Raw genomic sequence first — 15,594 nt, forward strand, 5'->3', positions numbered from 1 at the left:
ACCAATGCTGGTCAAAATTGTTCACTTCTCTTCCTCTCCTTTTACTCCTTATCTTTCCCACTGAACATGCTACCACTTCCATGCGCGCCCTCACACATGTGCACGCATGCACGTACACACAAGCAGAAATAAATCTCTCCTTGGCCTGCAGACAGTAATTATATTGGTTTTAAAGGCTCCACCAGGGTAATGAAAGGGGGTATGGGAGGGTAAAGAGACCCTAAACCAGCACTCCCCAATAGAAATATAATGAAAGCCACATATGCAATTTAAAATTTTATAGTAGCAGCATCATAAAAGTGAAGAGAAACAGTTAAGAGGGATTTTAATAATATATTTTATGTAAGCCAACATATCCAAAATATGTCAGCGATATAAAAATTATTAAAGAGACAGTTTATGTTCTCTTTTGAGAACTAAGCTTTTGAAATCTGGTGTGTAGTTTACACTAGCACATTTCATTTCAGACTAGCCATATTTCAAGTAGCCAGTAACCACATGTAGCTAGTGGCTACCATATTAGACAGCACAGCTCTAAATGCGCATGGTTTAAGAGTTATATTGTTTATCTGAACGGAGACAGGAGGGCAGCAATAAAAGAGAGCAAGTAATAACACACCTGAACTGTATTCAAGCAGCAGCATTACAGAGGAGGTCTGTTCACACATATTCCTACTTTAACTCAATAAAGAAGGAAGAAACCTGACTTTAACTCATCATTACACACAGCACAGAGCACAGTTCGTAAGGATCAGAAAAATGCACAAAAAATAATAAGATGATTCATCATAATTCTCCGCAGGGATTAAGATTAGAGTTGATAACTATATCTCACTCATAAGCCCTGTCTTAGGGGCAGCGAGGAATCCTTGTGGCTTTAACTTTGAGGGTTGTCCAACGACAATGCCCTATCATAATAGCCCTGCTCAATGTGGCAGAAAACTGCTAACCACCAACAGACGTATTAGATGAGATCATTTCTAAACAGGATACAGCCGTACAACAATCTGCTATATTTATAGCAACAAATTGTTCACCCCTCTCTTACTCTTTGCCAAAATGAGAAAACAGCTGAAATGTTTGGTGAATTTAGGTGCCTTCTGTTCCTATTGTAGGTCACCTTCATAGTTGCTACAAACTTGAATTACATGATGTAATAAACTGATTTTATTTGGAAAACTGGTCCAATGATCTAATTCCCTTCCAGTAAAACAGAGAAAGAGGAAATGAAGACAAAACCTCAGTTCCTGTGTTGGAAGTGTTTAAGCTTCTGAATGTATGAGAGCGAGAGAGAGAGAGGGAATAAATGTGTGTGCACACCTCTTGTGATGATATGTGGGTTATAAGTGAATGCCTCTTGAGTGTTCAAAGTTTGTAAGGTATTTTTACTGTGAAGGAGCATTGATGGGATCGCAGAACTTGAATATACTTTTAATGTCTAGTTCATTTCTCTGCTAACACGACAGCAATTATTTATGAAGTAACTGAAACAGCCTATAAGTTATTCCAGGCCTATAATCATTATTAATAACAGAAAAAGCTATTATTTATTAAGTAGTGCATTTTATGAGGGTCTACAAATAAAAATTAATAAAGTTTAGGTAATTCAGAAGACATTCCACAATTTTCCCACGTGTCACATTTTAGAATACAGGAGTTCTCTTTATCAGGCAGTTCTCTCTACATTTCTCCTGTTACAATTGGGAACATTTTTGCAGGTGGCAACTTCACTGGAGTTAGAAATACCACTGGAAAGTCATTATTGTGTCTTCCCAGGGCTTTTCTTTCAAGCTGGATGATACAAGTGTCTCTAATGTTCCCTATAGCATTCATTGCTTAACCTCGTACTTAAAGTTCTGGATTCCCTCTGATAGCACTCTGTAATTCCACACTTCTTAATTTTTAGGTGGGGCATAGTTCTCCCTGTTTAATTCTGTGCACATTTAATATAACCTTCTGTTAGACAGCAGGCTGCCCTCACTCCTGTGTTGCTAGAACTCTTGAGCCCCCTTAATCTCCTCCACTGTTTTTCCATAGCACTTACTACTACCTTCTGTCATATTATATAATTTACTTACTTATTACATTTAGGGCTTATTTTCTGTGTCCACATTGGTACCTAACTAGAATATCAGTGTCATAGGAACAGGGATCTTTGCTTTGCTCATTGCTGTATCCAAGAGTGCCTAGAACATAGTATGAGCTCAATAAGTATTTGTTGACTAGTGAATGTAGATTGGACCAGTGTAAATCCACATGGTTTTTAATTAAATTAATATGTAAGTATTCATCTAGACCCATATTTCTAGTTGACCGATAGTATATTGGGCAACACAAATTAAATGTCCAAATTAAATGTTTATTTGATTATAAAGCAGAAGAAAACTGGGTTATATTGGTAGTATACTAGTTAGTATATCATATTGATAAGATTCATTCTTTAAAAACTTTATTTTTCTTCAAAGATCAAGGATTGAGAGTGCTGATTATTTCTGATTTATTCCCATATTTTTCTAATTATAAATACTGAGTCCACAATCTAGAATGTTCAGAACTATGCTTATTCATTTCTCAATTTAAATTTAATTATTATATCTGTATTAAATATTAGATCTATGTTAATCTCCTGACTGATATCTTTATCTGTTTTGTAAGTTAGATATCATGTTTTTAGATTAAAAATTATGAGCCTACATACCATGTGGAGAAAACTGAACCAACCTTCGTTTTTTAAAATGGAAGTTCTATTGATGTGGGCTTATTTTTTATCCCTATTTTATCACCAGGGCTTATCATGGTGTCAAAACATAGTAAGAGCTCTTACCATATTTATTTATTTATTTAATGAAAAATAGATCTGGCTAAGTTGGAAAAATCTGACCAAAGACGTTTAGGGAGAAAGCAATAATACAGTATATTTGAAAAATTTTACAAGCTAGGAACAACATGGTAATTGACTGATGTAGAACTGAGAAAATCATATTTCAACCAGAATTACTGTCTCCATGGCCTAATCCCTATCATATATTCACCCACTCACCACACGCTGGTTGAACATATTCTATGTATGAGTCACGTTGAAGAATTCTCTGAATACAAGGGAACAAGACTTGGCTCACGGGCATGAATCTTGCATGGGAAATAATGATAAACTCCACATGTGTTCACCATTGTATGCACAGTGCCCCAAGCAACCACATGGCAGATGCTCAATTTGGTCAAAGTTTGGTAAAAAGAATGCATGACAATTCATAATACAAGGGTGTAATAGACGCTATTGGAGACAGTAAAGGCCCTGGGAGCTCCGATGATGAGGACGGGTCGTCTGGCTGGGGGTGGGGACGTGTTCCTGGAGCAGGGAGCTAATGGGCCAACATAGGTGGGAGGGTGCCAGGCGGCAGGTGCTCAAGGCAAAAGGAAGAGCACAATCTAAAGCACAGAGGCAAACCACACAGCAAACACAACCCGTCCTCATCACACAGCACTTCCTGTTTCTAACCACCCAGGCAATGAAATCTTCAAACCAACCTGCAGCAAGAGTTTTGAATTTATATTAGGTATAGATATAAAATTATGTAGTTATGAGGGTTTCCAACGAAGTGTTAGGCAGTGGCCTCTGGAGCCCAAAAGGCCTACGGGCTATATGAGACTCCATGAGCAAAGGACTGGGCACGCAGCCTGGCACCCAGTGGGTTGTCGTTGGTGGCTAGTGACTTTCCCTCCCCTCCTTCACTTGGTGTCCTAACTGCGGCCTTGAGCTTAGTACTCACAGGCAAAACAGACATTACATTTCTAACTCCATCAGTGTGAGTTTGGTCTTCAAAAATGAATTTTTTAAATCCTTCATTGAGTATGACATATAGCAAGTTAATAATAGTTTCTAAAGTAATTTATAAATTAATGTGATAGCAATTAGAATCCCAGCAGGCATTAGGGGATAATTAGCTACTATGAATGAATTCGCAAATTAGAATAGATGGCTAAAAGTAGACAAGAAAAGTATAATATGAATGAGTTGTAAGGGAAAATCTCTCTTACCAGATACAAGAACATATGACAAAAATCTACTGTAATAGAATCAAGTTGTGTTAACATGGGACTAAACAGATCGGTGGGAAAAAAAAGAGAATCCCTAGACATTTTATATGGCAAATATTGTAGCTTAATTCAGGAGGGAAGATTAGATTTAATAAGTGGTGCTAACACAATTTGTTGTCCATTTAAAGGGAAACTTTTAATCTTTTTAGACATACTTTTCTGTATTTTGTTTTTCTCACTCAACAGGCCCTCATGGATAAGTATATATATATATACACATGATTTTCAGATAGACTAGAGACTCAAGTGTTAAAAATAAAGCAACAGAAAGACTTCAAGAAAAATCAAGGAAATTACATGTACAATCTAGAGGAAGGGGAAATCTTCTCAACATAGGCAGGAAATCCAAAAGCCACAGAAGATGGACATATTTGACTATATAAAAATGAGACATCTTTGCATGGCAAAATACATCATAATTAAAGGTTAATGAGAATGTGAATAGTTAATGATAACAGGTAAATAATGAATTTGCAAAAAGTGTGTTTAGTGGAGATAGAAAAGAATTAATATGTAAATTTTCACAGAGCTCTTATGAAGAAAATAACCAAAAGGAGGGGGTGGGGACAAGAAGATGATTAAATGGATGAAAATGAAAATGGAACAGAGCCTTAATGGGAAGGTCACATAAAAGTAAGTCAAATGGCTAATAAAGTCCAGATAAGATGCTTGGACTCCCTGGTAGTCAGGGAAGGGCACTCAAAGTAACAGGGGGATTCACTTCTCCCTATCAGCTTCTCAAAAAACAGAAAAAGAGGAAAAAGGCCTACTGGTGACAGAGATGCAGGAAAAAGAGCTCTCTCATACAGAGTAGATGTGTGAAATTTTACAGTCCCACTGAAAATTAATCAGGCAACATCTACTAAGTTATAAATACATCACCTTTAAGCCTAGCAGTCCCACTTCCTGGGCCCTGCCTCACAGGAAGAAGAACATGAGGATGTGTGCACAAGGATACTTATTTCCCTGTGAATTAGGGCAGCAAAGCTGGAAACAAAGTTCAGGCCATCCATAAGAGAATGGCTAAATAATGTAGGATAGTGACCACGGAACAGTACGTACGTACTAATAAATGAATTCTGTCAGTTGACTTAGATTTCCAGGAAGCCCTGTTCAGTGAGAAAAATAAAGTGTAAAAACATATGTACCATATAGTTCTACTTTTTTAAAGTGAGCCCCACACCATAACGCATGTATGTACATGGAGAAAAACATGGAAAGATGCATACAGAGTTTTTAATACTGTTTATGGAAGAATGAAGAGAAGGAGAGGAGAGAGCAAGCACTAAAAAAAAAAAGCCTTGCATTTATAATACAACTAAATTTATATGTCATTATGTGTATGTTTTATATGTAAATATCAATAAATGAATAAGTGGATGGATGGATGGATGGATGATAGATGATGGATAGATGAGAGGATTTTGAAATGGGGAAACAACATTTGTCTCAAAAAATCACCTGGCTCATTAAAACCCTCGGCTGCCTGCAAATTTGTCCTCAGCCCACCCACATTTCTCAGCGCTGCTCTCCATGTGATTCTGGGTAAGGTGCTCAACCTGCCCCTGTCCTTGTGTATCAAATGATGTTGGTGGAGCGCATGGTCTCTAAGGTTCCTTCCAGCCTCGCACCTTCATTTGATGCCTCTGCCTCCCACGTCACTGAGTGCGTAGAACAGAAGTCTGTGTTTGTATTTCCCCAGTAACCATGTAACCTATGCAAGCCAACCAAGAAGGGTCAGAAAGCAGAAGCAGAGTACATCCCCTTACTGATTTCTGGGTTACCCTTTCTGTTTTTTTTCTTGACGATGCCATCAGGCCAATGTTTATTTTCACAGCGCTGTGAGGCCAGAACCACAGTGTGTATGCACGCTCACTTGCCGTGTACCCTTGCTGTGCTTCGCAATGCTCACCACATTTCTGTTGGGTGACTGCCGGCCACCAAACAGGCATTTTAAGGGAAGGGCTGAGTGCCAATTTCATGAACAACCCAGTGAGAACCCCTTGTTTAGCAGGGAACTGAGGTCTGGAAGAGGAAAGGGGAGAGCGGAGTGGATGTGAGCAAGGCCATCAGCTTTCACCCTTGCCACCCCTCGGCTGCACAGCTTTCCAGATGATAAGCAGTCAGCACCCATGCACTTCTGCACATCAGAAACATAAGAAACTGGGACCAAAGCCAGAATCTCAGAGCAGGATGAGCTGGGGTGAGCTAGGACGAGGTGGAGTCGGGCAGTGGTTGGAGCAGGACAAGGACTGTGGGAGACACAGAGAGAGAAAAAATAAGGAAAGGTTGGATGAATAAGCCCTCTTGTAAACAGCTGAAAATGGACCAAACACTGTGGTGTTGGGTAGAGATGGAATTAAAGCTGCAGGATCACCAGAGGCCAGGGTTGTAGCCTGAGGGAGCAGCGAGGAGGAACATGTACCACCTACCACCTTGGGCACTTGGACATGTGCAGAGCTGCAGGCTGTGTGAGCTAGCAGGGAGTTAAGGATACACCCCCCAAGTATAAGCACTGGGGGAGGGAGACTGAAGACACGGCAGACAAATCCCTCAAATTTCCAAAGTAAAAGCAATTTAAATTTTTCAGCATGCTAAAAATTTCAAAATATTATAAAATTGACTTCAAAACACTGTAAAATTGTGACTTAGATGTCACCACACTTACTTATCCTCAGAGATCATGAATAAATGTGTTTTATTAGAATAAAAAACAAAAGCTATGAACATTTTGGGATGACATTACAAAAACTGATGGGCTAGTTTATGAAAATAGTTCTGTATATTTAAAAACATATGGTATGTATTAAGCATTTACTGTCATTCATTGTACTAAGTACTCTTGCATTATCTCGTAATTTTCACAATAACTATAAAGGGTAGGCACAGTGAGTACCTCTGCCTTACTGAGGAGGAAACAGCTCCTAATGGTAGAGCCAGGATTTCAATCCAAAGTCATCTGATTCCAATCATAAAGCTTATGAATGCATTGCCATAACTCTCTCCACAAACAGAATACAGCAGAAAATTCACTTGAAATATGCCATGTCAAGTTTTGGAGAAAGCTTCTTGTCTGCTGAAAGCCTTCTTGAAGAGACATATACTATCCTGTACAAACAGTTTGTGCCCACACGTTTCTATCAGTGAAGGTCTAGGGCCCACATTGCCTGAAAATGCATAGGTCAAACTAAATTCCGTAGCTCTTATTTTCAAGTATGTTCTACACTAGCAGTCAGCAGGCTCTTTCTGTAAAAGGCAAAATAGTAAATATTTTAGGCTTTGCAGACCATACGGTCTCTGTTATAACTATTCAGCTCTGCCACTGGATCACAAAAACAGCTCTAGAAAACCCAGGTGAATGGTGTGGCTGTGTTCCCCACAAAAACAGGTGGTGGCCAGATTTGGCTTTCATAGATTACATATATATACACACACACACATACACTCAGAGACTGAGAGCAAGGGCTATGCAGACCATGGTGTGCCAACTCGTGCTCTAGACCATACATTCTTCAGAGCTAATTCACCATGTTACTCCTTCACAGAAACCTTCCCTTGAACCAACCTAAATCAAGTCCTTGTGTTATAATTTTGTGGTGCATCTTTTACACACAGATCTCAATATTTGTCATTAATTTTTTCTTTATTATTACTAGTTTGTAAGTTCTAGGTAGGCAGGGATCCTATTGGCTTTGTATTTCACTGGATTCCTAGCACCTAGCCCATGCTTGACACACCAAAGGGCTCAGTGAGTATTTGTTGGCTATAAGGAAGGAAGGAAGGAAGGAAGGAAGGAAGGAAGGAAGGAAGGAAGGAAGGAAGGAAGGAAGGACGGACGGACGATGGCAGTCCAATATACTTAACCTGGCTCTGTGTTCTGGACTGGAATTTGTGTGCCCTGCAAAGATACCTTCCCTGGCACCTCTGTGACAAGTACTGCGCAGTCTTCCGGTACCATTACAAACCAAGTGCCCCAATGTCCTTTCATGTGGTAGAAAAATAAATTTTCCACCCTTTTCTCCCCAGGTCCAAGGGCACCCCCAGTTAGTCCACCATTCAAGGAGAGTTAAGAATGACAAGGGTCACCTGGTCTTTTCTTGCACCAAGTCATCAGACCATACCACAGTCCAAATTAGAAAATCGCCTGCACACCTTTGTGCTGCCTGTTTAACCTTAAATGCCCCCCCTGCCCAGTTAACCTCAGCCACAGGACTGTAATGGGAAGCGATGAGCCAGCCGTCGGGCTAGCTAATCATGGGTCTCTTAATCCCCCTCACATCACTTCCTAATCAGGCTCAATCTCTCGCCAGATTTTATTAATTTAACATTTACATGACTCCTCTAAGGAACTCCAACAACTTTTTGTTTATAGATGTTTACAGATGACTCCCTCACTCCATCACCACAGAGTGTGGCTGGTCTTATGAGTTGACTTGTCCTATATCCTCTGCTTTATGAAGGCTTTGAACACGAAGGCAATTCCCCTCTCCCATCCGATCAGTTGACTTTATCTTCCTTTGGACATACTGACACTTTATTCTTAGAAGGACAGAAATAAAAAGATGAGATCATTTTTGTTTTCATTCTGCCATATAGGGAGCAGATTGGAGGAGTTTGTCCTTCTAACACAACAAAATGTGATGGCATATTGAGATGGTGCATGTAATAGATGTCACTCAGGGGCTTTAAGTGAGCGCAAATTTAGTTTTAGCAATTTTGAATTATAGATTCAATTTCTACTTTTCATTAAATAAAACTTCCAGAAGCAAGTAACTGCAATTGCAGTTTCAGGATCTGAACTGCCTGCATTTACAAAGAACACTTTTGCTTTTTGGAGCAAAACAAAACATGCCTGATCCTTCTTCTTTGTGACAGAAAATATTTAAGATGTTTCCTCTCCTCAATCATTGTGAGACTACACAAACCCAGCTTTCTCTGTATACAACCTGGTTTCCTAACCTCATTCTACTCAACACCCCTCTGAATGCACTCTAATATTGAGGCAGCAAAAACAGATCTACATACAAATTGGACTTAGCTTGCTTTTTCCAATAGTTTTGTGGTCTTAAATTTCTTAAGTTGCCTAAGTCTCTGGTTCTTCACCTGCAAAATGGGGCTAAAAATTAATTCTCCTCAGTATTGTCATGGGGGTTGGAAGGGTATATACCAAGCACCCAGGACATTATCTGGAATAGTAGACAATCAATAGTTGGTTACCAATTTTATTGCTTTATAAAATCCCTCTTGAAATGTGGAAGACTGAATATAATCCTTCAGGTCCTGAGCTCTTAACTTCATAGCAGTTAAAAGCATGAGTTCCAGAGTTAAATATTCAGGATTGAATTCTGAGTCCACCACTTGATAACTGGTCTACCTCTTGGCAGTCTCCTTGACTGGTCCAGGCCCCAGTGTCCTCCGGAAAATAATACAAACCCATACAACTGCTGTCAGCCTCGACACAGTGCTTGACACAGAGTAAGTGCTCAATAAATATTAGCAATTAGAGCTAATGTTTTACCATTACAATTGGCAATCATATCTGACAAGCTGTAATGTATAAAACATTTCATTTCCATTTTCTTCTTCTATGAGCTCTATTATAATAAACACTTTATATATGCATTATTTTAGTTAGTGAACATGTGTGAGTTGCATGTTTGAATAGGGTAGGGCTGGTAGGAGCTGTTGTCTCCCCTGGCTACTTCAACGTAGAGGAAAAGTCTGCAGACAGGAAGAATTGTTTGTGTTCTTCTTTTGTTAAGTTACTTATTCAAAAGTGACAGTAAAGTTACAGTTAAACCAATGTGACTCTAAAGAATTATATGTAAATGAAAACAGATGTATTAAAAATACTAAAGAATTTTTTAAACAAAGTAAAGTATGTTTAATGGGGCACAGCCAGCAAAACAATTAATTAAAATAATAGTGCAATGCAACAAATTGACTTTGATTGGCTAGTCTTACTAGTCAGCCTGACTAGTAAGATTGATTTTCCTGATTTATCAAATAATAAGCCAAATGTACTGTTTCATATCAGAAAGAAACACTAAGCAGGAATGATAGGAAGCAATAAAGAGCAGGAAAAAAAGCTACAAAGTTGATGCACTTTTGGAGTAAAGGAAAATCATCAGCCAGTAACTGACCGCATAACTGACCGCATGGATTGTCAGGGAAGCAAGCTGAGTCTTCCAAGGAAATTGACTTTGCTGGTAATTCCAGTACAATGGGCCCTCTTCTGAAACACTCTGGATGGCTTTATGAGCTATTCTTATCCTTTCCAGACACAATTTCAAATAGTGGCCTCCTCCCTATGCTCATGCACTCAGTTAAAGAAAAGAAAATGTGCACATGCTCACTGTGTTCTGTCTGGTGCCAGGGCCTGCAAGGCAGCAGTAGGTGGGCACGGGTCCCGCCTCCAGGAGCTTCTGGTTTTAGGAGTCAGGTAAGTCAATCACCAGTGATGATATAATGTGGCTCGTACTGTGATGGAACTAAGAACAGGGAGAAGAGAAGGAAGGACAGACCGGAAGGAAGGAAATCAGAGGAGTTTTTGTCTGGTGGCCTTGATAAATTAAGGGAGGCTGTCTAGGGGAAGGACATCTAAGCTAAGGTCTTCAGAAGATCAAACTAGAGTCCCAAGTAAGCTGCCCCTGGCACAGGATTTATTTCTAGGGTAGAAAGAAGCAAAAGGCTTTGAAAATCGCACTCTAGAATGCATTCTCTGGAGGAAAATTAAGAAGATAAATATAATTTCAAGATTATAATGTAAAACAGCCCATTTTACCCCAATTGTTAGCTGCCTATTATAATATTTCCATTTTAAATCTGCTCCCTCTTCTTCTGTTTGGAAATTTACATTTCCATGAACATCTTAACTAGACCGTAAGCAACTTCGATTCCTCAACTGGTAAAAGGATAAATGGTATGAACAGAGTGATATCGTGTTCATTTAAAACCACCAAATATGGAACACTGAAAAATATGGAACTAGAAATCAGAAGAGAAACCAGAGATGGAAAAAATTTTAGACCACCTTCTCGGTCCCATGGCAACCTACTCACCTACGCTGGGAATTTCCCTTTACTTCATCACAACCAAACCCAACTGTCAATGTCAATCAATCTATCTTAAAATTAATGATATTATTGCGATTTAGAACTTCCCAGCCATCCTAAGAAGCTTTTGTTTGCAAAGTATCTGTATTAGAAATAATGAAAGATTTGCAGTTGTTTCAATCAACCATAATTCAATATTTCTTTTTTGCTATATTGTTGCTCATTCAACAGAACACATGTGGGTAAACTGGGTCAGTTTAAAGTCACTAACTAACCAGGATCTGCACAAAAGAGCCAAAGTGTAGGACCTGTACTAAGGCGGGAACGTCAGTGAGGCCAGCCAGGGAGCTCTTAATAAACAGCCTTGTTGCAAAATCCTGTGGCTGTGACTAGGGCACATAGTGCCAGGAAGTACAGCTCACTGTGTATGTTAAGCTGCTTCTGACAATGGGTGCTAGACGAATGCAAACTGCCTACATTCTCAGCAAGAATGACTCATCACTATTGCCAGGAGCAGCCTACAACCTTGTGGACAGGCTTTTGGTTCTCAAAACTTGTAAAGATCAAATTTGATGTTTTAAAAAGTGGAGAAGAAAGAAAGAGGGGAGGCCTTCAGCTATTATCTCTTCACCAGGAACCGAAGAAGGAAGGACAAGGTTAGCATGTGTTACAGGAATGCATTTGGCCTGAATGGCCATATTCTCTAGAACAGAACCACCTACGGCTGGGAAAGAGTTGACTTAATGTGAGATGGAATGAAGTAAGAAATGATGCTCCTGGTCTACTTTCCTGTTCTGTGATTCTCTCTCTCCTTGAAAATCAGCAGAAAATAATTGCCGAAGCTCTCCATGACCAATCAAACAGGCTAGTCTTACAATTGAGTCTTCTTTTCCAGCAGCAAGTGGCTCTATGTTCTTTGTTTGTGTCTCCCTACCCAGCATCTAAGATAGTGTTCTGGAGATGGTAGATACTTAATAAAGGTTATTTTATTCCAATTCTTGCCTACCTTGTAACTTAAGGTGTCATTTATCCCTGACATATGTGCACAAAACTAGAAGAAAAATGATTACCAATGACCTAGGCATTTGCCATTCTGGGCAGCCCTCTACTTTCTATGGAAAGCCGGGGAAGGAACAGGGAAGTAACAGATGAAGAGAAGTCTCAGTTCTTTTCTTAGCTGGTACTTGCACAGACCATGCCCTGATCTCCTGCAGGAAAGGGAACTTGGTAGGGAGTAGCTTAGTCTGAAAGTGGGTGTTATGATGTCATTGCTCCCCCCAACTTCCTTCTCGTTTACCTCCCTTTCTAAGCCCCTTAAAATAGAAACATCCTACTAACAACCAGATGGTGGTCACATGAAGCATAATTTGTTCAGTCCACAAGAAAACACCAAAAAAAAATCAGGTCAAGTCAGGACTTAACCCCCAGCAATAAAGAATAGAAATCCAGCTAGCATAAGAAAATGTTGAAAGGGTGGCGGGGGCAAGGCTAAATACTTAAAACATCAGAAGATGGTAATATATAAGTACAATGAATTTTCAATCCCACGCCTGCAACATGTCCCACAAAATTATTCTCAGCTGTATATTTGCACAAGCCAAGAAAATTCTGACTTTGGAGAGCACTTTTACAGTAAACGATTTACCACAGGAACACCCATCTGGGTTAAGGCTCAACTTCATGTTTGAAAGCAGAGAAAAGACAACTTCTGTATTTCAATTGCCACCTGAATTTCAACAAACGTACAGCAGCTCACTTCCCTCTCAGACAGATATCATGAAATTAACCATACTGGTATCAAGTTCAGTAAGAAGTGAGTAGCCTCAAATCATCTAGGCCCGATTAAGGAATTGGATTAGATTTTTTTTTAAAGACCAGGTAATCAAATAATGGGCACACACTAGATTCTTAATGAGCACTTGCTGACGGAGAAGCCACCTGGTACGGGGGGTTAGACAGAGAGCATGGGCTTTGCGGTGTCAGACTGCCTCGGTTTAAAGTCTTGTGCTCATCACCAGTGTGATCTTCCCAGCTGCCTCAGAATCCTCATCTGTAAAGTGGGGATGATGAGGGTAACGGTGCCCACCTCACAGGAGGTGGTTTTCCACGTAGGATCCCCAGAGCAGGGGGATAAGGAACAGCATCACTGGAGAATATGTTAGAAATACACATTCTTAGGACCCAACCTAGACCGCTGATTCAGAAACTCTGGGGATAAGGCCCAGCCATCTGCATTCTACAAGGCCCTCCAGGAGATTCTGATGCTTACTGAAGTTGGAGCATCATTGAGTCGATCCCTGTAAAGCAAACAGCATCGTTCCTTTTGTTCCCGCACTCAGGAGAGCGCTCACTGACTGCTAAGTGCTGTTACCGATCTATGTAACCCTGAAAGGCAGCACAAGGTTCCTACTTATTAAGCACAGCTTCCAAGACAGCTGTCTGCAGGGGGATCACACTCAATAACTGTTAGAAGCATTGTTTCCCTCTGGGATTTTACAGCCTCTCTAAGTTAGAGGTGGAAGACAGGAATGTTCAGAACACGGTACCCCAAAATGTGGCACCTTGGCATATTGAGCACTTTAAGCTTGAAGGTGTTTGAGCTGAGCAGAAGTAAGAAAGTCTCTGTGACCTTCCCCCTGAGGCAGGTCATCAGACCTCTGTGAGAGGTGCCCTCCCTACACCTGGAAGAGAGGGGCAGCCCTGTTTCCAAGACAGGGGGACCCTGAGAGGATCCAAACAGGCCTTGCTGAGCTTCTCCAGTTCACTACACTTAGCTCAAACTCGGTGGCCTATTTATCTGTCCACGGCTTATCCTTCTTCATCAAATCCAGCCTAAAAACACTCAGGTTTAATCGTTTCTTTGTTTCCTTACGAAGGCTCCCATGTCACACAAAACTAACATCAGGTGAACGTGGTTGATTTTCTGTTAATCCATCTGTGTCAGTCTAATTTTCAGACCCAGCCAGGGACCCTAAGAGACTTGAGCAAAACCTTTTTCCTCCCCTACAATAGTCAGAAGGGAAGGACACAGGCACAAGGGTTGAGAAGTATTTCATCTTACTAGAGGAGATCACCCATACACATATACTCGAGGTAGAGCTTGTCAGAATGAGCTTTGATGTACAGTTAGATAATACAGTAGAAAAGAAAAAGGCTACACTGGAAATGCAAAACTCAGTCAATAGATAAAATATAGCTTAGTTGAATTTGCTATTATATTTAAGATTATTTTCAAAAAAAGAAATTCTGTTTAGTTGTGGTGCCCTAACTAAAATAGTATCGATGGTTCAATTTTATCATATAATTGCTAAGCGTATTGCGACCATTTTCTACCTTTTAACTATTTTATTGACTATCGCTTCAAACACTTATTTCATATTACAAAAATCCAAACTACCAGGAATGTAATTTAAGAAAAATAAAAACTAAGTTTCTTAAAGCAATGAAAAAATTACAAGGTACACAAGTTAATAAGATACCATGCAAGAATCAGCAAAAATAATAACAGGATACAACCCACAAGGATTTTGGATATTGGAACTAGCAACACAGAATATAAAACATATTAAGCTTAACATGTTTAGAAAATAAAGGAAGGAATTAAAAATGAGAGTAAAAAGCATGAGATTGTTTTAAATGGCTATTCAGATTAGAAAAAGAACCAAAATAATGACTAGAAGTGATAAATGTAAGAAAATTAAAACTCAGTGGATGAGTTTAAAAGCAGGTCAAATACAGCTGAGAATAGAGATCTGTAGAAACAGTTCAGAAAGAAAAAAAAAGATGAAAATATAAAATAAGACATTAAAGGATGCAGAAGGTAGACTAAGAATATATAATAAACATCTAATCAGATTTCCCAAAGATGAGATAGAGAATGAGGGAGAAGAAGAGATAACGGCTAAGAATGTTCTGAAATTGATTAAACAATAACCCACAGACTCTGGAAGACCAACAAATCTCAAGCAGTATAAATAAATAGGAAATCCACAGCTAAGACACATTCTTATGAAACTACAGAGTACCAAAGACTAAGAGATTAAAAAAAAAAAAAGAATGAGAAAGAAATCAAATTACTTTCAAAAGAACAACAATTATAGGTCGATAGTAAATTTCTCAACTTTAATGTGGAAGCCAGAAGATAGTGGAATAAAATACTCAATGTAGTGATAGAAAAATAACTGCTACCCCAGAATTTCATATGCCGTAAAATATCTTTTAAGAAGAAAAATAAGATACAGACATTTTCTCATAAACAAAAACTGAGAAAGTGGGAATACAAACTAAAGAAAATTCTACAGGATATACCTCAGGAAGTAAGAAAATGCTCCCAGATGTAAAATCTGAATGCAAGAAAAATTAACAAGCACAGAGAGTGGTAAAGATTTGGTAAACATTGCAATGGTATAAAACAGCAAAAATAATATATTGGAGTTAAAAT

General features: G+C 39.2%; 1 protein-coding gene across 1 annotated transcript in view; it reads right to left on the reverse strand.

Annotated features, from left to right (window-relative positions):
• The window catches only part of NIBAN1 (niban apoptosis regulator 1), a 127,582-nt gene that overhangs the window by 39,360 nt on the left and 72,628 nt on the right, over window positions 1-15,594 (reverse strand). The gene's annotated exons all lie outside the window — the stretch shown is intronic.

Source organism: Manis javanica, chromosome 11 (genome assembly GCF_040802235.1).
Source record: "Manis javanica isolate MJ-LG chromosome 11, MJ_LKY, whole genome shotgun sequence".
NCBI classification, from domain to species: domain Eukaryota; kingdom Metazoa; phylum Chordata; class Mammalia; order Pholidota; family Manidae; genus Manis; species Manis javanica.